The sequence below is a fragment of the Anolis sagrei genome, chromosome 2 (assembly GCF_037176765.1).
Source record: "Anolis sagrei isolate rAnoSag1 chromosome 2, rAnoSag1.mat, whole genome shotgun sequence".
In the NCBI taxonomy this organism is placed as follows: domain Eukaryota; kingdom Metazoa; phylum Chordata; class Lepidosauria; order Squamata; family Dactyloidae; genus Anolis; species Anolis sagrei.
Genome location: NC_090022.1, coordinates 285269218 through 285293718, shown reverse-complemented (window position 1 = coordinate 285293718; position 24501 = coordinate 285269218).

Sequence of the window (24501 nt, the reverse complement as noted above, 5' to 3'; positions counted from 1 at the left end):
GACTGGTATGACATTTGGCATTTTTTCTGTTGTATTTTCACACTGGGAATTCAGTGCACAAAAAGCTAGCCACTGAGTTTCATAGCCTTTGACTTTATATCATTCTTTGCATCTCATATGGAAAGCAACAGAGCCAACTTATTTCATTCCAGATGTTTTGGACTTCATCTCCCACAATTCCTAATAATAATAATAATAATAATAATAATAATCAACAACTTTCTTTATACCCCACCACCATCTCCCCAATGGGGACTCGGGGTGGTTAACATGAGGCCGAGACCAAAAAAATAATACAACAAAATAAGATACAAAACAACAGAAAATTAAACACAACAAAATACATGTAACCCTGAGTGAGATAAGAAATATAAAATGTGTATTTGTAAAGGAGGAACAGGTAATGGCTGGGATTTGTCGGAGCTGTCCAAAACACATGGAAGAGCATAGTTTGAGAAACATTGATCTGGAGTAATTAAGGGCATTGATATTACATTTATCCCATAGAACAGGCTTGGGCAACTGAAGGCCTTTGGAGTGTTGTTGGGCTGCAACAATCAGCAACCCTAGCCATCATCACCAATGATAAAGATTAAAAAATTGAAGCAAAAACACCTGGATACCTGCAAGTTGCCAATCAAGACCCTTCCCCGAAACTTCACTTGCCCTTAGATGTCATTAGCTGAATCTATTTGCTTGGGATTCTCAGGGAGTCACTGAATCTATTTGCTTGCTACTTTCACCTCAAATGAGTAGTTGGCTCCACAAACCAATTTTTAGGATACAGTAAAACATTGGTTTAAATTCTGTAAATTAATTAAATCAATTGATGAATGGTAAGTCTTTGCTAAATAATTCAAGGAAAGTGTGTGGGTTAAATATAGTAAACTTAGACATTATTCCCAAAGCAGAACCCATTCATAATATAAATTTATTACATATGTATTCATGAACATATATTCCATATGTATTGTCATACACTATGATCCCCATATCCACACTGTTGGTACATGTGGTTTCATTTATACACGTCTGATAAAATATGTCCTTTCTAGGCACTTTCTAACTCCTCCATATCATTCTGTTGTATCCATCTGCCAGAGGCTGATGGAAAATAGCCTTAAAATTTGATGTAGGCAAATGCATCAAACACTCTTAGCATAATTGTTTTTTCAGCAGATTTCCTAACCAACAGCTCCTTGTTTCTCTTTTCATTTCTGATCATGACTTGCTTCTCACTCCAGTGAGAAATTCTGTCTTCCAACACACCATCTCAGCTAGCTTTCTCCAGCTGTCACTCACTGTCACTCCACCCATTCCATTGCCATCTCCAGCAATCATCAATCATCCCTCACCCAAAAAAACGAAATGCTTTCATTATTTTAGAAAAATACACCGCCAAATGAATCTACTTCTGGAGTGCTTCTCTAAAATGAGGTGCTCCCTCACTTTAATTGGCAGTGACATTACAAATATTTCTTGGTCCATTGTAAGGGCTGGCATAGCTCCTGAAGGAAAGTTGTGGCTCAAAAAAAAATCCTTAACCCCTGGAGCTAGAATAGTACTATTGATTAGCATGAAGAGCAGGTTTTCCCATCTTCTCTTAGGCAATCCCTCATTTTCCGAGAATGATTGTCTTCCAATATTCTTGTGGGACCAAATGTGGCTGTGGAGCCCTATTCTTGCTCTGCATCTTCTTCCGCAGTGAGGGCATTGGTCTCCAGGTGGAAGGCGGTCTCGATCGAGGTTGGCTTGATGCGCCTTCCTCTTGGCACGCTTTTCCCATAACTCATCCATAAATTGCAATGTTCTGTTTTATTTCATAAGCAGCAAACTGGAACCAGGTACTTCAGATTTTGAATATAGCAAGGTCCCTACTGCAGATACTTGTGATACTTCCATCTATTCCTCCCACCTGTTTTGCCTTAATGTGCTACAGTCAATGTGCTAGTCATTTAGAAGTCCATCTGCCTATCCCTTTCTCCTTAACTACTTTCTTGGGATTCACTGGAGGAAGAAATAAACTAAAAAGGAAGACTTGCTAAAACAGTATATTTTAGGAGTTTGAAATCTTGCCCAGCAGAGCTCATCTTGGTACCTTGCCTTCCTAAAGCATATTTTGGGATTTCATTGCTCTGTCTTATTCTAAGAAACCTTTATTCCTTCAAAATATAAACAGCCACTTCATCAGACTCTTTTGCCATCTCATATCTGTTTGCTTGGCCAGCAACCAAATGTAGTTTATGAAATGAGGCAAAGACTCTAGTATAACAAGTATCAGAGCAAAGATTAAAATACTAATAGATAGTATGAAGATATGAGAAAATTCTAGGATAGCTATTCCCATTAACTGGTTACCATTTTTTTTAATGAATACTAGTTTCAAAAAATAGACTAGTTCAGGATCTAGCCCAATATGTTAAAATCTGAAGTCTAGAGTTGCAATGACAAACAAGGACATGTTCAATAATGTGATGATTTGCACACATTTTCTGGTTTGAATAATTTACAGTTGTACTGATTTGTTGAGGGCCTAATTAATACTTCTCACTCGCACTTTGAAATCTAGGCATCTCTGTAGTAGTAAAAATAATTTTCCATGTTGTATTTTTGATGAGCTAATTTTTGAAAAGAACACATACAAAAATCAAATTAGGAATGACAAGAGAACATCAAAGACTCGTTATTATTTTCCCTTGCTGCTGTAATTTTGCCTTGAATGTAGCACACAATTTTATGTGTCAGAGTTTAAAAATTTATTTTAATACAAAACCACCCTTTTTTCTTTACAGTTTCAGATTCAGTTTTTCTTCATTTCTCATCTTGTCCAGGATCAAATTACAGGTTACTCCCAAAGGTCTCTGGTTGTTCATCTGTTCCAACAATAAATAAGGTCTAGTGACACCTTTAAGACCAATGTATTTTACATGACATATGCTTCCATGGGCCACAGCCTACTTTCTCACTTGCAAGACATGTAAGTGATCTCCCTTGGAAATAGACACATAAATGCATCTTCTACTACCTGCTTGCATCTCTGTCCATAATCATGCAGATTTGATGGACTCAGAAGTTTTTTTTCCTGCACTTTTCCCCTGAACTAAATTTCCACTCTTACACCACTTTTTCCCATGAGATGTTGGTTGAATATGCCATATATACTTGATGTAAGTATAATGCCACTTTCCCACCAAGGCATTCAAAATATTTTTGCCACTCTACTCAGAGAAGGAGGTAGTTCCTTTTGTTTGATAAAAATCAAGGTGCATTGTTAACTCTTACCAAAAAAGGAACAATCTCCTTCCCTTACAAGAGCAGGCATGGGCAAAATTCCTAACTTGGGGCCACAAGGCAGGCCAGAACAGGTTGTGTGGGCCAGAAGAAAGGGGGTTCTCCCCAAGTCCCCTCCCTGCCCTTTCATCCTCTTCCTCTTTTATTTCGGAAGCAGAAAGTAAAGGGAAAACAGGAAACATTTGGATTCCGAAAGGGCTGGCCTTCGTCAGGATGCAGGCATATAGCCCGGGGGGGGGGGGGGGGCTTGAGGTGGTTCACGAGAAGGCCTTATTGGTACATTATTTAAACTGTTATATTTATTCATATCATGGGATATATTGGGCATATCACTATGCTCAATATATCCCATATGCATGGGGGTATTGAGGTAACAATACAAAAGGTTTGCTAGGGTAGACCCTCCTTCACTCAGACTCAGCCCCCCCCTCCCCCCGAATCAAACTCAGCTCCCCCCAAATCAAAATCCTGGCTACGGGCCTGTCAGGATGAGATGGTGAATGGGAGAGAAAAGTGTATATATTAGACCCCATATTGCCTACTAGAATCCTAGGGCTGCCATGCAAGGAGGCACAATCAAAGCACTCCTGTTAGACAGACTCTGCGGAAAAGCCTCCTAAGGAAACTCCGCTACACTCCTCAGCAGCATATGCCATTCTCCAGGAAGTTCTTCCTCATATTTTCAGTTGAATTCCCTTTCCTGCCATTTGAACCATTTGCTCCCTTGTGCCCTGGTCTCTAGAGCAACAGAAAGTCAGTTTTCCCACTCCTCCTCGATGGGGCATCCTTTAAAATCTTGAAACATGGTTTTCATGCTCCCTCTCTTTTCCTTTTTTGATAAGAGTCAAGGTCCAGGACTTAGTACTTACCCATGACTTAGTTATTTTGGGTCAACTAAAATTTCTAGACTTATACATGGATATTTACAGCAGTTATTATACCTTTATTATATTAGCATCTCTTTTTTTTTTAAAAAAAAAAGTCCTTTTTGTATAATTTGATTGCTTATTTAATGAACCCGAAGATTATTACCTGCAGGTAAACATAGTCCTCATGAACAAACACATGTGCCTTCTTATAAGGAGTCTGGCAAACAAACTAGTCAAATGTGGGCAAAACAATGGTTAGGTGAATCTGTAATTGAACAAACCCAAGTGAACAAACCCAAAGGGTGTTCACCAATGCTTCCTCTTTATCTTGGAAAGAAGTGACAAGTAGAGTATCGCATGGTTCCATCTTTGACCTGATTCTGTTCAACAGCTTTATTAATGACTTAGATGATGGGTTAGAAGGCATGATCAGCAAGTTTGTAGATGACACCAAATTCAGAAGGATGGCTAATACCCCAGAAGACAGGAAGAGAATTAAAAACCATCTTAACAGATTAGAGAGATGGACCAAAACTAACAAAATGAAGTTCAACAGGAACAAATGCAAGATACTTCACTTAGGCAGAAAAGATAAATTGCAAAGATACAGAATGGGGAATGCCTGGCTCCACACCAGTACTTGTGAAAAAGATCTTGGAGTCCTCATGGACAACAAGTTAAACATGAGCCAACATTGTAATGGGGTGGCTAAAAAAGTCAATAGGGTTTTGGCCTGCATAAATAGGAGTATAGTGTCTAGATCCAGGGAAGTCATACTACCCCTCTAGTCTGCCTTAGACAGACCACACCTGGAATCACACAATGTTCAGTTCTGTGGACCACAATTGAAGGGAGATATTGACAAGCTGGAATGCGTCTAGAGGAGGGTGACTAGAATGATCAAGGGTCTGGAGAACAAGCCCTATGAGGAGTGGCTTCAAGCTCTGGGCATGTTTAGCCTGCAGAAGAGAAAGCAGAGAGGAGACATGAGGGCCATGTATACATACGTGAGGGGAAGTAATACGGAGGAGGAAGAAAGTTTGTTTTCTGCTGCCTTGGAGACTAGGATGCAGGGCAATGGCTTCAAACGACAGGAAAGGAGATTCCACCTGAACATGAGGAAGAACTTTCTGACTGTGAGAGCTGTTCAGCAGTGGAACTCTCTGCCCCGGAGTGTAGTGGAGGCTCCTTCTTTGGAGGCTTTTAAACAGAGGCTGGATGACCATCAGTCAGGGGGTGTTTGAATGCGATTTTCCTGCTTCTTGGCAGGGAGTTGGACTAGATGGCCCATGAGGTCTCTTCCAACTCTATGATTCTATGATTCTAAGGAATGTCCTTTATTTGACATCTGGAAAGTCTGTCCATTATAGGACTAACAAGTGTCCCTTATTTGAGGGTGGCAAAACTCTTCCTTTTATGTCAACTGAACAAGATGAAAATATCCCTGGTATTTTGAGGTTAAGGCGCTTCATACAGATAGAAATGTATGCATTGAGTAATATATGAATATAGACAATGCATTACATGTACAAAGAAAGACATGCTCAAGTTAATGGAAATCAATACTGTCATTTGGTATTTAGGCAGAATGCAAACACACTTACAGCTGCTTTGTGATTGTCAACCCTACATGTCATGAATTTTTCTGTCCCTTATTGCTGTTTTGGAAAACTGGCAATACTAATAATGAAAATTGCACCATGCTGGAAATTATTTCCACTGTATAGCAGATTGGATTTTGGGGTAGATTTAGATGGGACACTCAACATTGGCAAGGGTTCAGTTCTGCAAAGTCTTCTTCCACTTTATATATTTAATCCTCTACAGATGGAAGTGTTCCAAAATTTTCTCCTATGGAACAAAGCTGAGAGCATTCTAATGCATGTTTCGTTTCTTTTTTTACTTGGTGGAGAAGGTTAATGCAAAAACATCATTGATGAAAAATGTACATTATTTGGGGCACAATCTGGTGTGGAAAACAATGTGTTCTGTACACATACAGATGGTTTCGACATACAGAACCACCTAAATGTTTTTTCAAAGGATTTCGTTTTATAAAAAAAATAGTCTTGCACTTGCTCATTCACTTGATAAGGTGTTGGACACATTGAGACTTCTTTTTCTTATCAGGAAAGACCATTCTTTATATCCTTACAACCTAGAAGGTGCATTGAGTAAACAGAGATTATTCATTGACTTTCTCTATAATGTTGAATTTGCATATTTTACCTATATTATTATTTTATTTTTATTTTATTTCCTACCTGCCTCTTCTCTCCTCTTAAAAGGCTTAAAGTATAAGCCTATTGAGTTCCAATTTTAGGTAAATTTTAGAAGAAAGATGGTAGAGGTTCTAGATCAGTTACTTAATTAACTGTTTTTATACTTAAATTGAGTGCACTTAACTAAACAATATCTTCTAATGCAATTCTCCTTGGACTACGAGAAGATCCAACAAGTCCATACTTCAGGAAATAAAGCCCAACTGCTCACTGGAGGAACGGATAGTAGAGGCCAAGATGAAGTACTTTGGCCACATCATGACAGGAAAGCTTAGAGAAGACAATGATGCTGGGGGAAATGGAAGGAAAAAGGAAGAGGGGCTGACCAAGGGCAAGATGGATGGATGGCATCCTTGAAGTGACTGGCTTGACCTTGAAGGAGCTGGGAGTGGTGACGGCCGACAGGGAGCTCTGGCATGGGCTGGTTCATGAGGTCACAAAGAGTCGTAAGCGACTGAACGAATGAACAACAATGCAATTCTTCCATCTTGTCTTACTGGGCAGCAGCCACTGCAAGTGACAGAGGTCCGTTTTCTTGTCCATCGGATTCCAAACTATTGTTTGCACATTATCCCACAAGCAAAAAGAAGGACCACTCTCACAATATCTCTTTTATCAGAAATACAAGAGGGTTGGATTGGATGGCCCATGAAGTCTCGTCCAACTCTATGATTCTAAGAGAAGCTTGGAAACATCAATCTGCTGTGTCCCAATCAACTGGAGAACAGGTCTTCATTGCTTGCAGCAGCAGCTTCCTGATAAAAGCAGGCCTGGAGGATTTTTGTGCAGCTTACATATTTTTTACTCTGTGGCCACAATTGTGAATACATAGAGATCATGAACACAAATCAGTTACTGTAATTGTGAATTCCATACAACAGGCCGGGGCGGGGGGGGGGGGGGGTAGCAATGACAGATTGCTTAGAAACTGAGATCCCACATATTGCAGGTGGAGTATAACACTGTGCCCATGCAGTTCCATTTCCACCCATATATAAACACACACACACACACACACACACATTTTTTAAAAACACGTTTTATGGGCTATCTACTAAACTCTTTGTGCCCCAACCAAAAGCTCTTCCTCAAAGCCATTATCAAGTAAAAAAAATAGCAAGGAAACAAGTAAAATGATGAAGAACTAGAACTCAGAGGAGAAAGGAAATGAGAATGCTCCTGCAGATAGAGTGCATCCTTCTAACTCTTCCCTTGCAGCAACACCATGTGAATTGCCTCCTCTCTTCCTTCCATGCACACTAGTGAGTAGCACAGCAGTACTTAACACTACATTGTTAAAGGCTATGGAATAACACCTTGAACTGTGTCCAGATAAAGCAGTGGTTCTCAACCTGGGGGTCGGGACCCCTGTGGGGGTCGCCAGGGGGTGTCAGAGGGGTCACCAAAGACCATCAGAAAACATAGTATTTTCTCTTTGTCATGGGTGTTCTGCGTGGGAAGTTTGGTCCAATTCTATCATTGGTGGGATTGAGAATGCTATTTCATTGTGGGTGAACTATGAATCCCAGCAACTACAACTCCCAAATGGCAAGGTCTGTTTTCTCCAAACTCTACCAGTGTTCACATTTGGGCATATTGATTATCTGCGCCAAGTTTGATCCAGATCCATCACTGTTTGAGTCCACAGTGTTCTATGGATGTAGGTGAACTACAACTCCAAAAACTCAAGTTCAGTGTCCACCAGACTCTCTTGGCCATGGGAATTCTGTGTGCCAAGTTTGATTCAATTCCATCATTGGTGGAGTTCAAAGGGCTCTTTGATTTTAGGTGAACTATAAATCCCAGCAACTCCAACATTCCCAAATGACAAAATCAATCCCCTCCAACCCCACCAGTATTCAAATTTGGGCGTATCAGGTATTTGTGCCAAATTTGGTCCAGTGAATGAAAATGCATCCTGCATATCAGATATTTATATTACGATTCATAACAGCAGCAAAATTAAAGAAGTAGCAACGAAAATAACGTTATGGTTGGGGGTAACCACAAGGTGAGAACCTGTACTAAGGGGTTGCGGCATTAGGAAGGTTGAGAACCACTGAGATAAAGCATATGTATACGTTAGCCACATAGTTACTACCAGAATTCCAGACAAACCATCGCAATTACTCTCCCTAGCATACTCATTAACTCTTTTTTGACATTTGAAAAGGGGTTAAACACACACACACAAGGAAAGCAGGATGCAGAACTCAAATATGGAGAAAGGAGAGCTGGTTTTCTCTAAATAGCTATTCAAGTGTTGTGACTACAGGAGTGTGAACTATTCTTGTCATAATGACATTTGTTCTTGTTGCTTTGAGCATATAAAGGAAGCTGGAAAATAACGCATCTGTAAGTTTTTATTGTGCTGAAGATGGATATGCCACATTAAAACAAGATCTGCCAGGCTGTATGCTAACTAGACCAGACTGTAAAAACACCGAGAAAATGAGCATTAGTTTTAGATACAGGAGACCTACTGAAATCAATGGAACTTAACTAAGGGCTCATCTACATGGGCTTAATAGCCCGTACTCACTGTGTAATCTTCCCTGACAGTCCCCACTTCTGGTCCTTGTTGTGGGGAAAGCTGGCTTAGCACTGTTAGGAAAAATCAGGGGGTGCTCCAACATTTGACCAAACCTCTGAAGAAGCCCCCCCCCCCCAACTTTGACAGTGTATGAAGCAGAACTGGGTCTGATGTGGACTGATCTGATGTCTATACAGGCCACCAATGCTACCCCCCTTTCCCTGCTTTCATCATGATATATCCAATTTGCTTCAATGACCAAACTATATATGCAGAACCATAATATTGGTTTGTCTCCATTATCTCATACATGTTTTAATGACATTGAGAAAAATAATGTTTTTGTGAGTAGCACTGATTGATATTTGCACATGTATTCTTCCTCTTTCATTGGTGATTATAATTAGAGAGGACATTGTTTTGTTGAAGGCTTTCATGGCCTCACTGGGTTGTTGTAGCTTTTTTGGGCTATATGGCCATGTTCTAGAAGCATTCTCTCCAGACGTTTTGCCTGCATCTATGGCAAGCATCCTCATTTAGCCTGAAAAACCTACAACAACCCAGAGAGAACATTGTTGTAACCAAGGCTGAAGTTCCAGTGTTAAGATAAACTAAATCTGCCCATTCATCCTGATATAAGCATTTAGGACTATTTACATGAGCATCTAAAAGATAGCATGTGGTTATGTTTGTAATAATGCATAACATGAAGATCCTGGCCAAGAACTTGTATCGGACTATGACATGTAACTTTAAGATAAAGTTGCTGTATCTCTGATATGATGCACAGATTTTCTAATTAACTGCAACAAGGTGCAAGGTTGTTGAGAGTTTTCCGGGATGTGTGGCCATGTTCCAGAAGCATTCTCTACTGACGTTTCTCCTGCATCTGTGGCAGCCATCCTCAGAGGATGTAAGGTCTGTTAGAAACTATGAAATGGGGTGTATATATCTGTGGAATGTCCAGGGTGGGAGAAAGAACTCTTGTCTGTTTGAGGTAGTTATTATTGTTGCAATTGGCCACTTTGATTAGTATTTAATGGCCTAGCAGTTTCAAGGTGTGGTTTCTTACTGCCTGCAGTAATCCTTTCTTGGGAGATGATTAGCTGGCTCTGATTGTTTCTTGTCTGAAAACATTTCCTAGTTTCCAACAGGCCTTTGAACTTCTGAGGTTGCCTGCCATATATGCAGGTGAAGTGTCAGGACAGAATGCTTCTGGAACATGGTCACACAACCCGGAAAACTCACAACAAGCCAGAGATTCTGGCCATGAAAGCCTTCAACAATACATTGTATCAGAACATCTTGGACAGATTCTCGTATGTCTATTGCACAGTAGGACCATTGTGCAAATGGTACACTGCTGGCTTCCTTATAGAAACAGAAGCAGTAGTTATCTTCTTAGTGATTGAATTCAGATAATATAAGAAATCAACTTTCTGTATAATATGGCCTAATTTATTTCATATTTCTGCCTCAAGAAAAGCTACATTGAGTGGCCTATATGAGTCATCTAAATTACATATATTATTTATTAAATTTAATATTCTCCTGCAAAGGTAAGATGGCACAGCAGCTCCTTAAAATAAAACTACTATAAAACCTATCTTCATATATTTCTGAAATTTAAATATTATGAAATGGATTTTTTTTTGCATTCATAAGCACTAGAAACTTGTTTTTTCTACCAAAAGTGCTTAGATTTCAAATGTTAAAAGTTTGAAAGCCATGCTAAATGGTCACAAGACAGATGTAAACTATTTCTAATCGTTGAGTAATGAGACTGTAAGACTAAAGTCTTAAAATTAATTGCCATTCCATTTTAGCAACTGCATCATCTCGTGACCTCATTTCATCTTTTTGCTTTCTTGCATCACAAAAGTAACCTTTGGTGATGCTGTAAGTTATGGCTTTCTGAACAAGACTGAATGATGCAGCCGGCAATATTTCTTACAAGCTCTTCTCTGAGTTGGCTGTGTGCATTTCCAAGCTATGATTCCAGGAAGCATAAAGCAGTCTTTAGATGGCAAAATAAGTTGTTTTATGGCATGCTCTCTGAAACTACCCCAATTGGTAGTATATATTTCAGCGAGACTGAAAAAAGCAAATAAATAAATCCCATCCTTTTCGTTGCCAGAGCAAAACATTTCCCGTAGTTCTTTTACTGAACAGGAACAGTCTAAGAACTTCGTGCCCTGCATCTAGAGTAGAAGGAGTTGTTATTATTTGATGAAGGAGAATATGACAATGATATTTTAACCTTTTCTGTATGCCAACGAGCCAGAGGGAAGGTTATCACTGGTTTTCAGGGTAACTTCTCTCCAACAACTATGTTCTCATTAAGAAGCTCCTGCTATTTTTTCAAAAATTTCTATCAGGCATGAGAACTCAAACCCTAAAGCTTAGTCTAAATTTAACAGAATTAGTCCACAATATCCTATGAGATCCCTTTGCATATTAATATTCCAAATTAGCATTGCCATGTCCTTGAAGTAATGATATTTGTCGGATCACCATACTTCTTTCCCCATGGCTACCATTTCATAGAATCATAGAGTTGGAAGAGACCTCATGGGCCATCCAGTCAAACCCCCTGCCAAGAAGCAGGAAAATCGCATTCAAACACCCCTTGACAGATGGCCATCCAGCCTATGTTTGAAAGCTTCCAAAGAGGGAGCCTCCACCACACTCCGGGGCAGAGAGTTCCACTGCTAAACAGCTCTCACAGTTAGGAAGTTCTTCCTTATGTTCAGGTGGAATCTCCTTTCCTGTGGTTTGAAGCCATTATTCCATGTCCTAGTCTCCAGGGCAGCAGAAAACAAGCTTGCTTCCTCCTCCCTGTGACTTTCCCTCACATATTTATACATGGCCCTCATGTCTCCTCTCTGCTTTCTTTCTGCAGGCTAAACATGCCCAGAGCTTGAAGCCACTCCTCATAGGGCTTGTTCTCCAGACCCTTGATCATGTTAGTCGCCCTCCTCTGGACACATTCCAGCTCGTCAACATCTCCCTTCAACTGTGTTAATGCAGTATTTGGGGCCTTTCTGGCTTTAGGGATGAGAGAGAATGGGATATAAATACGTTAAATAAATAAATAAATAAATATTAAATGAAACTATGGATGCAATAATAACAACACTTTTGAATATTTTGTCCATCTCTTGCTCATTTAGGTTTTTAAAAATGTGTCTTGTAAATATGGAGATGAAAGATGGAGAATCTCTTTCAGCCAGATGACCATAGAATCATAGAATCATAGTTGGAAGTTGGAAGAGACTTCATGGGCCATCCAGTCCAACCCCCTGAAATAGTTGAAATATTCTAGTAAGACATAGTCATTCTCTTGAATTGAGCTTTTTGATAGGCTGGCATTACTGGAATGTCATCCCTAAGAAATTATCTGAACAAAAAAAAAGCCAATGGGATTTTGGCCTGCATCAATAGGAGCATAGTGTCTAGATCCAGGAAGTCATGCCACCCCTCTATTCTGCCTTGGTTAGACCACACCTGGAATCACACGGTGTCCAATTCTGGGCACCACAATTGGAGAGAGATATTGACAAGCTGGAATGCGTCCAGAGGAGGGCGACTTTTAAACAGAGGATGGATGGCCATCTGTCAGGGGTGCTTTGAATGCAATATTCTTGCTTCTTGGCAGGGGGTTGGACTGGATGGCCCATGAGGTCTCTTCCAACTCTATGATTCTATGATTCTATGGTCATCTGGCTGAAAGAGATTCTCCATCTTTCATCTCCATATTTACAAGACACATTTTTAAAAACCTAAATGAGAGCAAGAGATGGACAAAATATTCAAAAGTGTTGTTATTATTGCATCCATAGTTTCATTTAATATTTATTTATTTATTTAACGTATTTATATCCCATTCTCTGTCATCCCAAGGGGGACTCAGAGCGGCTTACAATATGACAATATTCAATGTCACATAAACAATAAATAAAAATGTGATGCATCGCATGCATAAAATACAGATAAAAACATATTAATACTGTAAAACTGTTAAAACCGTGATACCTATTCCAGGAGTCATTTTGTGCTGCTAGAGTTATTCCAGTTCTACATTGCATTATCCAAACGCCTGCTCCCATAACCAGGTCTTCACTCTTTTCCTGTAAACCAGGAGGAAGGGGGACAATCTGATATCACTAGGGAAGGAGTTCCACAGCCAAGGGGCCACCACTGAAAAGGCCCTGTCTCTCATTCCCACAAGTTATGCTTGTGAAGGGAGTGGGACCGAGAGCAGCCCCCCTCCCCCGGCAGTTCAAACTAGTTCAAAGGGAGAGATACTTTGAATGAGATTTTCCTGCTTCTTGGCAAGGGGTTGTTCTGGATGGCCCACAAGGTCTCTTCCAACTCAATGATTTCTATAATTCTATGATATGTTTGGACAGGTAAGTTGGGTCAGAACTGTTAAGGGGCTTATAGGCCAAATCATAGAATCATAGAATCAAAGAGTTGGAAGAGACCTCATGGGCCATGCAGTCCAACCCCCTGCCAAAGACAGCACTTTGAATTGTGCTCAGTAGCAGACTGGAAGTCAGTGGAGCTGACGCAACAGGGGGGTTGTGTGCTTCCTGTACATTGCTCCAGTGAGCAAGCTGGCTGCCACCCATTCAACTATTTGGGGCTTCCAAACAGTCTTCAAAGACAACCTCACATAGAGCATGTTGCAGTAGTCTATTTGAGATGTAACAAGACCATGGACCACTGTGGCCTAAGTCTGGCTTCTCAAGGTACATGCATAGCTGGCACACAAGTTTTAATTGTGTGAAAGCACCCCTGGCCATTATCAAAACCTGGAGTTCCAGGATCAGTGACAAATCCAAGAGAACTCTCAGGCTGTGAACCTGTGTCTTCAAAGGTAGAGGGAGGGTCTAATCCCATCCAGCACAGGCTGGAACCCTGTACCCTGGATATATATAACGTCTCACTTTTCCTTGCTATAAGGCAAAAAGAAATGGCTGCCATCACTGGTGTTATCTATTTATTTATTTTTAAAGTCAGCATTTTTTTCTGTAATCAAGAATTACTTTCTAAGGAACTGATCTCCTGAAGCATGAAATGGATATATAAATACAATTCTGTGACCTGTAACATCCAATTTCAGACTCCTTTGTTGAGCGACAACTATCTAACGGGAAACTAAAGATTCTCTCTCCTTGGACAGCCATATGTAAATATTCCAAAAGTGTTATACATGCCATGTGAATTTTGAAACCTTACTTTTTCTTGGCCTTAAAAGCAGAAGTGATATAAACCATAAGTAGTTTCCAAACCCACAGAAATGTATATATAATTGGTTTTCTAACCTTCTCTCCCCACCCCCTTCAACCTGCTTCCGGATATTTATTACTCCAGCCCAGAATAATTGTGCATTTCATAAACTACACACAGTCCAATTCCATCAATGCTTTCTTATAAATAAGTCTCACTGATTTTAGGTGGATTTTCTCCAATATAAGTATTCATAATTAAAGGCTCTTATCGATGTCTATTCAGAAGTAAGCTTCATTCAAGTTAATTGGAATCATTTTGTAATATGTATGCACAGAATTGGGAATCTGCAAAGCAAACATCTGCCAGCACTGTATACCTAGAAGTAAGCTCCCCAAGGTTTATTGGGAATTACTCCCTGGTAAACACAGTTGTCCCTTCACATTTTTGGCTGTGACTATTGTGGATTTGATTGTGTTTTTTTTCCATGTATTTGAATTAAAACATTATTTTTAGGAATCTCTAGGTCTTCTAGTGCAGGATTTCTTAAACATTTCCATTCATGACCTTTCTTTTTACCTCAAAATGTCTATGTGACCCAGGGTATATAGGTATATAAAATAGACATACAAATCAAACATTTACTGAGAACAAATCAGCATTTGCAAGATTTGCTAAACAGGCTGATTTTCCTTTTTTATTGAGTACAGCTGAATCATCCTTTGCAGAACCTACTGTAAGCAGTGCACTGCACAACAGATTCCTGTAAATGTCTAAAACAGCCACACGGTGACATTCAGAAAATATTGGGACCTCAACATTGAGCTAAGGCAGTGGTTCTCAACCTTCCTAATGCCGCGACCCCTTAATACAGTTCCTCATGTTGTGGTGACCCCCAACCGTAGAATTGTTTTTGTTGCTACTTCATAACTGTAATTTTGCTACTGTTATGAATCATAATGTAAATATCTAATATGCAAGATGGATTTTAATTCACTGGACCAAAGTTGGCACGAATACTCAACATGCCAAAATGTGAACACTGGTGGAGTTTGGGGGGAAAAGACCTTAACATTTGGGAGTTGTAGTTGCTGGGATTATTAATTCACCTACAATCAAAGAACACTCTGAGCTCCACCAACAATAGAATTGGGTGAAACTTCCCACTCAAAATCCCCATGACCAACAGAAAATACTTTGTTTTCGAAGGGGTATTTCAGCGACCCCTCTGACACCCCCACACAACCACCCCCCAGGGGTCCCGATCCCCAGGTTGAGAAACACTGGACAAGTGATCAGGACACTCAGTTTGAGAAACAATGCTCTAGTGCATCTCTATAGTCAATTTCCTTCAGTCAAACTACAGGACCTAGAGATTTCTAGAGATAACACTTCTCTAAGAATATCTAGAAGGATATCTAAAAGGAGCTGGGGGTAGTGACAACCAACAGGGAGCTCTGGCATGGGCTGATCCATGAGTCGGAAGCAACTGAACAAATGAACAACAACAAAGAATATCTAGGACTCCCAATGTGATTCCCTTCTCAGCTTTCGGTCAAACTTAAACATAAAGTCAGGCTTGAAGTCCTAAAAAATCCTAGAAGGATGTTATCATAGGTAAAATGTAGCAATTTGTGTGTTTGTGGGGTTGTTGTTTTTTTTTACTTTAACAAGTAACCTGTACCGCTAACCCCTGCAAATGTGGAGGGCTCGATGTATATGTTTGCAGCCATACAATGGTACTCCTGAACTTCAGAAACCACACAAATTGACCTTTCTTTTGTAAGGATGTAATTCTTCACTAATATTCTTCTAGAAGGAATAAATGGGCAATTTTAGCAATTTTTCCCCACTGCAAGAATGCTTTCAAAAAACACACACTTTTCAAAGGCGATTCACAGTTCAGAATATATTCTATGCAAAACACACAGGTGTTTGTGTGCAGGAAACAACAAGACATGCATAATACAAGGTTTTCTATGGAGAGGAGCCCCTGATGGTGCAATGGATTAAACTGCTGAGCTACTGAACTTGTTGTCCAAAAGGTTGCAGGTTCAAATCCAGGAGCGGCATGAGCTCCCACTGTTAGCCCCAGCTTCTGCCAACCTAGCAGTTCGAAAACATGAAAATATGAGTAGATGAATAGGTACCAATCTGGCAGGAAGGTAACAGCACTCCATGCAGTCATGCTGGCCACATGACCTTGAAGGTGTCTACGGACAACGTCGGCTCTTCAACTTAGAAATGTAGATGAGCATCAACCCCCAGGGTCGGACCCGACTGGACTTAATGTCAGGGGAAAACCTTTACCTCTACTTTTGTATGGAGAAAGTACTGGTCTACTGCACAAATCAACCACAAGCACATGGTATGAAGAATATGTTCCTCATTGCTCTACATGGAACAGCTTTTTCTGTACAGAAAAATATATTTCTGTGTAGAAATAGTGGTCAGAATATTGTTGGATTAGTTATGAATATGTAACCTACAGTCAGGCCTGTAGCGAGGGGGTGGTTTTAGGGGTTCAAACCCCCTCCGAAATGTTTCAGATTTTTTTAAAAAACCTGGTTTACTCATGAATTTTAACTCGTTAACCAAATCCCCATGCTGCTAAGTCTATGAGATGCAAAAAATTAAGAGTCCCTCCAGAACTGTAAGCACTATCTCAAGCAAATATTGACAATTTATTCACACTGTCATTGCTTGCAACAATAGCCGATGTAGTGAAGCAACCAAGTTGGGTGTGTGTGTGTTGAATGTCCTCATTAAGGAGGCCAGACTTGGTGGAGGTGGTTGACAGGGGTGGAGCTGCAGGCTATTGAAGGTTGCTCTGCCCCGTGCTGTGCTCTTGGCTTCAGTGTGAGCTAGGAGGCAGGTTTCAACCCCCCCCCCCCCCGCCGAAATTTTCAACCCTCCCCGAAATTTTCAACCCCCCCCCCCGAAATTGTCAACCCTCCCCAAAAAAAATTTCTGGCTACAGCCCTGCCTACAGTTATGCATGTGTAGCTGCTATGTATTTAAGGGCTATGTAAGCCCCCAGTTTGGGACTGTGAGCAAAGATACAGAATGGGGGACAATGCCTGGTTCGAGAGTAGTACGTGTGAAAAAGATCTTGGAGTCCTCGTGGACAACAAGTTAAACATGAGCCAACAATGTGATGTGGCGGCAAAAAAAGCCAATGGGATTCTGGCCTGCATCAATAGGAGCATAGTGTCTAGATCTAGGGAAGTAATGCTACCCCTCTATTCTGCTTTGGTTAGATCACACCTGGAATAGTGTGTCCAATTCTGGGCACCACAATTGAAGAGAGATATTGACAAGCTGGAATGTGTCCAGAGGAGGGCGACTAAAATGATCAAGGGTCTGGAGAACAAGCCCTATGAGGAGCGGCTTAAGGAGCTGGGTATGTTTAGCCTGAAGAAGAGAAGGCTGAGAGGAGATATGATAGCCATGTATAAATATGTGAGAGGAAGCCACAGGGAGGAGGGAGCAAGCTTGTTTACTGCTTCCATGGAGATTAGGACAAGGAACAATGGCTTCAAACTACAAGAAAGGAGATTCCATCTGAACATGAAGAAGAACTTCCTGATTGTGAGAGCCGTTCAGCAGTGGAACTCTCTGCCCTGGAGTGTGGTGGAGGCTCCTTCTTTGGAAGCTTTTAAACAGAGGCTGGATGGCCATCTGTTAGGGGTGATTTGAATGCAATATTCCTGCTTCTTGGCGGGGGTTGGACTGGATGGCCCATGAGGTCTCTTCCAACTTTTTGATTCTATGATTCCCCAAATCTTACTGACCAGTAAGAAGCTACTGGAATCAACGTGGCTTCCATTTTGCTTTACAAAAGACCTGCTCCTAATGAAGATAAAAATTGCTAAAAGTGTGTGAGTATTTAATGTTGATCAACCACTCATCTCCATTTTTAGACTCTGCCTGGATATGTGTTTCTCTATCAGAACTGACATGATGACGGTCTACACTTCAAAAGTTATAACTACACCCTTGGTCACCAATCCATAACACCCTGACGTCAATTAACCCAGTAACACTTACTGCTATGTTTGCTTAGGAACTTTCACACATGGACTAAAACCTTTTATATAGTTCAGGAGTGCAGTGTCTGAAAGATCAATTGTATCTACCTGAATGTTGTTGACACTCACAATGAATGCTAAAAGGTTTTGGATAGGACTTGGCATTTCATTTGCTGACCTCTGAGTGTTCATTATAACTTCAAAACAGAGCATCTGCAAATCTTTTCAACTCTTTTTCATTCAGCAATCTTGCAGGAATTCCCCAAGGAAGGCCAGGCTTTGGAATTTATAGAAGGAATTAAATATTTAAAAATGAGACTAGAATGTTAACAAAAGCAATTTCCTTATCACAAGGGTTGGAGGAGCAGGTGTTATGAAAACATAACAAATTGACTTTGATGAGTTCGTAGCTAAGAGGCAGGCACATGTTTTGAATGTAGACGATCCCAGATTCCATCTCCAGTTAAAACTAAATCAGGAAACATGGTTATACTTAGATCTTTGTGTCAAGTTCAAAATATAACAATGAACAGGAGGAGTGCTAAGTGGACTAAGCCTTATCGGCATCATGGCCAAATGTTATCCACTATTTAATGTCATAAAAAGGGATGTTGTGTGTTCAGTAGGTTCTGTTCAATTGGAGAAGGCAGAAACAGTCCGACAGGAGATGCTGACGGGTTGCATACCTCACCCAAACCCTTTGTTAAAATGTTCCCAAATGCCTTCTAGGAGGGAGGCAATTTTGCCATGTTTTAGTGTTCTAACGTCTAGGAGAGGATGCCTGCCACAGATGCACACAAAATGTCAGGAAAGAATGCTTCTAGAACATGGCCAGACAGCCCAAAAAACCTACAACAACCCAATCATTTCCAGGTTAAAAGGTTTTTAAGGGGGTTCCTTTGAGCTTAAAATGTCACTGGCTGCACTTTGCCCAAACCTGTGCCAAGGTGAAAGATGGGTCACGCTTGTGCCCTTCAGTTTCCTATGTCTCGTTGTGCCATGCATATCTCTGAGAATCTATCTTCCAATTGGGAGAGGAGATGTACCCAGCACAGAGGTCCCACTATCCATCCTTTAAGATCTTCAGTGTAGGCTCTGGGACTGGGTAGAATTCACTCTTCAGGGGACAAATGTTACTGCATCCTGGGGAGGAATTCTGGCACTGATACTTAAAGTGTTTGTCGCTGGACCAATGCCTGTTTATGAGCCATTGGTTGCCAGTCCCCTGTGAGTTTTCTGAAAAGTAAATAAAAGATATTTGTAGCTAACGGCCACAAATATGGTGCTAGTTCTTGGCATACTGGGGAACAAATAGCAATTATTGGTCCCACACAACAGATAAACTGAAAGACACTTTGCTTATTTACCATTGTTAAAGGTTATCATAGAGAAATGTATATCACAGGCATTGGCCGACTTTGGTCCTCCAGGTGTTTTGGACTTCAACTTTGAAGTCCAAACCACCCAAAGGGACAAAGCCTACCCAAAGCCTACCCATGTATATCAGCTTTCTGTTCTGTGGATAGACTCAAATCAAGGAAAAGCTTTATGAGAACTACCACTCCCCTTGGCATCCCCCCAGCAACAGCAAGGGTCTCCCTCTGGGCTGGTAAACCAGGAAATCCCAATTGAATGCCGCCCCGCCCCATGAGGGTCATCCTCCAGGAGCAAACCAAGAATGGGCAACTTGGAAGTCCCTGTACAGACTCAGAAGTGGAGTGGGCAGATCAAAAGACAACCTGGCAAAATTGCACTATCTAAAAGAATCCCACACTTTGTGTGACTGTGGAGCAGAACAGACAACTCCGCAGACAAATGACAACTCTGTATGCTTGTCCCTGCCTCATGTACGGAGGAAGAATTGTTGGCGGCTACAAACAATTCCATTGCTGTTGCCCATTTTTGGTCAAAAGATATTTAGCCACCTGCACTCCTTCTATTTTTATCAGTTTTATAGTAATTTATGCAATGCTTTTGATACGAAAAAATAATAAGTACCGTGAAACCTTAATTATGGGGAATATGTTCCCAGTTGGAGCAGGGATTACCTGAAAATGTGGTTATTAAACTCCTGACTTCCATTCCTAGCATTCCACAGAGATGACCTGGAGGACCTAGAAATTCCTAAAAGGTAGCATCTCTAGGAATTTACTAACTCCTCCAGGGCATCACTATGGTAACTGCAAATAGAACCATACCATAAAATCCTCTGGAGGACCTAATTTTACAGTTGCTTATATTATGATCTTTTATTGCCTAATTCATTCTGTTTAGAGATATACTTTTGGAAAATTTTGGATTTTTTTCTACTTTCTAGAAACTTTAAGAATTCACTTGGACCTCCAGCACTCCTCAGTGGTAATGTCTGTGGACAGCATATTGTAGAATTTCCTGCAGGACCTAACAATTTCCTAAAGAGACCATTTTCTCCTGGGCATGAGTAAGTGAAACCATGGCTATGTGTTCCATGGTTATGGGGGTCTTATTGCTATTGCATGGAATCTTAGGGGAGCAAAACGCCCAACCAACTAAAAAGAAAATTACAACCAGAAAAAAAGATTATTAAGATTTTACCCAGGACAGTTAACAGTTAATTATCTGAAAGACTAAAATGCACAATTCTCATTTTACACATTGTGAAATCTATACTGAGGTTTTCATTATACAATAATTCAAAATTTCTATGCAATTTGAAACTTGGAGCTATCACAAGAAAGTGTTCAGGCACAAGACCAAGGACTTAGATGGCAGAAGAGAGACACCTGGTTACTTTCTTTTTCTGGTCTATGCAGACCTCTGCCTTACACTTCAATTTTTTTCTAATGTCTCCTTTAATTACCTTTTAAATAATAATAAACGCAGAGTCATGCTTTTGATAATTGAAATGTAAATTTCAAGTAGTATATCACTTCCATGCAATATATATTGTAATCAAATGCCCCCAGAAGTCAAACATGGGTGCCAAATAATAATTACATTTCTTTTGTGCAAGGTCACTGGCAAAGCTTTGGGACTTGTATCCATAGACTTTTTACAAAGAATGCTCTTCCCAGACTGCCTGTATTGCAGAACTAATGAGCTGGCCCATCGTGCAAAGTTTAATGCAGTCATCAGGAGGGAAATTGGGCTGTTAATACATCATGATTAATTAAAGAAAAGGGAACTTTGTTTCCGCTACAATGTTCTTGCTTTCCTCTGATGATAAATAATCATGAATGAATAAGCATTGCAAGGAGTTCCTTCTCTTGAAAAGACATGTTCAGATTCGGGGGTGGGAGGAGGGAGGAACTTTAGGAAATACACATTTATTCACTGATTTGATTTCTATCCCACCTTTGTCCAAAGGTGGGAACGAAATCCTGTGACAATGGATGTGATCCTTTTAGGGACATCTGCATACATGAAGCCCCTTCCACACTGTCCCTCTATTCCAGATTATCTTCTTATCCCAGATTATCTAGCAGTGGAGACTCATACAATCAGTTTAATTCAGATAATCAGGGATCAGATCCTGGACTATAGGGCAGTGTAGAAGGTGCCTATGTTTCCCTGAGGTATGGCAAATTACTTTTTAGGGTTCTGTTGGAGTCACATTTTTTAAATTTCTCCACAATGTTCAAAGTCCATCATTGTCAATCCCAAAAACCCAAAGCAAAACCTTTTACCTTTCAAACCTTAGTTTAAAACCATATTATTTATTCAAACAGCCACCTGTCACACATCAAATTAAGGGCTGATGGTCTATATTACTAGGAAGTTTTTCATCTACTGGTAAAAAGATAATAGGAGAATGAACCAATCAAGTCTCCCTTGGGGCAAAAGTATGATAGCTGGGACCCTATGCATAGATGGACCCTGTACACTGGTTGTGCAACACACATCAGAATTAATGAAGGGAAGTCCATTTGGACTGCTCCCAGCTGCTGAGGCTGCTTTCTTTGAAGGGTGGAAAGTGTGCAGATAACCAGGGAAGGTTTTTACAAGGCCCTAGTGTGAACAGAGCAGCAGAAACTGGATCCCCCCCCCCTTCCCCTCTTCTTGTGCTTTTCCCCACCCGCATTATGATAGTGGAGGAGCCAGGACTTTGAGAGGGCAGGATATGTGAGCCGTTGACTCCTCCTCCTCCCTCCCTTGCAGCTGTGTCACTCACTGTGCTGTCTTGCGCATGTGTTCCCTTCATGAATTCTGACCCATGGTGTGCAACCAGTGTAGGGTCCCAGCTATCATACTTTTGCCTCCCTTGGGAGGGACTTCCAAAGTCACCCACAAAAGTAAATGTAGATATCATTTTTAGGGAGATGTATCTAACTCTAGATATGAAGCTATCTTGATTTTGTATATCTAGACCGGGCAGTATGTGTGAGAGAGAGAAAGGGGGGGGGGGGAGAGAGAGAGAGAGAGAGAGCTTAGTGGATTGGATCCAAATTGAACTGATTAGAGACTCAAAGTGGATAATAATAATCATAAAGCAGCAATGCAAATAAAAACAATGTAAACACATTAAAATATAAATACAATTTGTATCAATAACATTATTGCAGATTAAAATATTACAATGTATTAAAACCGCATACCCACCACAAAATTCCAATCATACCATCTTCAGCAACCCACTTCTCATCTGTCCATACATGTCCAGTGGCAGAAGAATGCTTTCATCCACCTACTAAAGGCAAGCAGGGAAGGGGCCATCCTGGTCTCTTTAGGAAGGAAGTTCCAGAGTCTGGGAGCAGCCAGTGATAAGGCCCTCTTCCTTCTTCCCACGAAATGGCCTTCAGAGGATGGTCAGGCAGTGTCAGGATCCGCTGGATCTTAGAAAGGAAACTCGCACTCACAAGTAGGTACTCGGATTTGGAGTTTATTTCAGTCCATACAGAGCAAAGCCAAAGCGAGAACTGAAGTTTCCCGCCCAGAGTCTCCAGATCCCCCCTCCTGGCTTCGCCTCCTCCTTCTCCCCCTTGCTTATCAAAGTTTAGACTAAGATTCCTTTTCCCACAGCTTCAAAGCAAAACCCATGCCCAGATGTCCTGCCATAAACCCATCTATCATGACTACCCCCCCCTAGTGTCAGGAAGAAGACTTCTTGGAATCTCGAACATGAAGGCACATCCTGACATATCTCCCCCCCTCGGAAGATGGCCCCCATCTGAAAAAGAAAGAAAGACACAAAATGAGACACAAATTTAAGGCTTGGGTTTCAAAGGAAAAGCACAGTGGAACCGTTTCACGAGGCGCGGGGCCTTGACGTGTTCCTGCAACACCCATTCGGGATGGATGGCCTTAGAGGACCACTGGACCAAATAATAAAGCTTTCCCCGAGTCCTTTTTGAGTCCAAAATGTCCTTGATCTCAAAGTGAGTGTGAGCCCCCACCATGATGGGGACCGGTTGGGAATCGGCCTCCGACCACTTAGGAGAGGCAGTTGCGGGCTTGAGCAAGCTCACGTGGAACACCGGGTGGACCCTCTTCCACGTGTGGGGTAGCTCCAGCCGTACAGTGACAGGGTTGACCACGGCCTGGACGGGGAAGGGCCCAATAAACAAAGCCGACAATTTACGTGAGGGCTGCGTGGATCTCAAATACCTGGTGGACAAGTAGACCAGGTCACCTACTTTGAACTGGGGCTGAGGTGACCTCTTTTTGTCAGCGAACTTTTTGTAATCCATCTTGGCTCTGTCTAGAGCCTCCTTGATCATCGGCCAAGCCGCCGCAATGGACTCCCCCCACTTATCGGGGGTCTCTCCTGGCTCGGGGGGCATCAGGCCAGGGAAGGGAGGAAAATCTCTACCCCCCACAATCTTAAAAGGCGAAGCTCCCGTGGACGCATGTTCGCTATTATTGTAGCTATACTCGGCAAAGTCCAATAGGGAAGCCCAGTTGTCCTGTTGATAAGTGGAGTAGCATCTCAGGAACTGTTGTAATGTCTTTTGGACCCTCTCGGTGGCACCATCGGTCTCAGGGTGAAAAGCCGTGCTTAGTGCCCGCTCAGTCCCCAGCATGGACAAAAAGGACTTCCAGAATTTAGAGGTGAACTGTGTGCCTCTGTCACTTATAATCCTGTTGGGGCAGCCATGTAACCGGAACACATGGTGGAGGAACAGCTTAGCCAACTCAGGGGCTGAGGGGAGTCGTTTTAAGGCCACAAAGTGGGCTTGCTTAGAAAACAAATCAATCACCGTCCATATGGTATTGTATCCCTGGCTATCAGGCAGCTCCACTACGAAGTCCATGGCAATCTCTGACCAGGGCTGTGAGGGGTT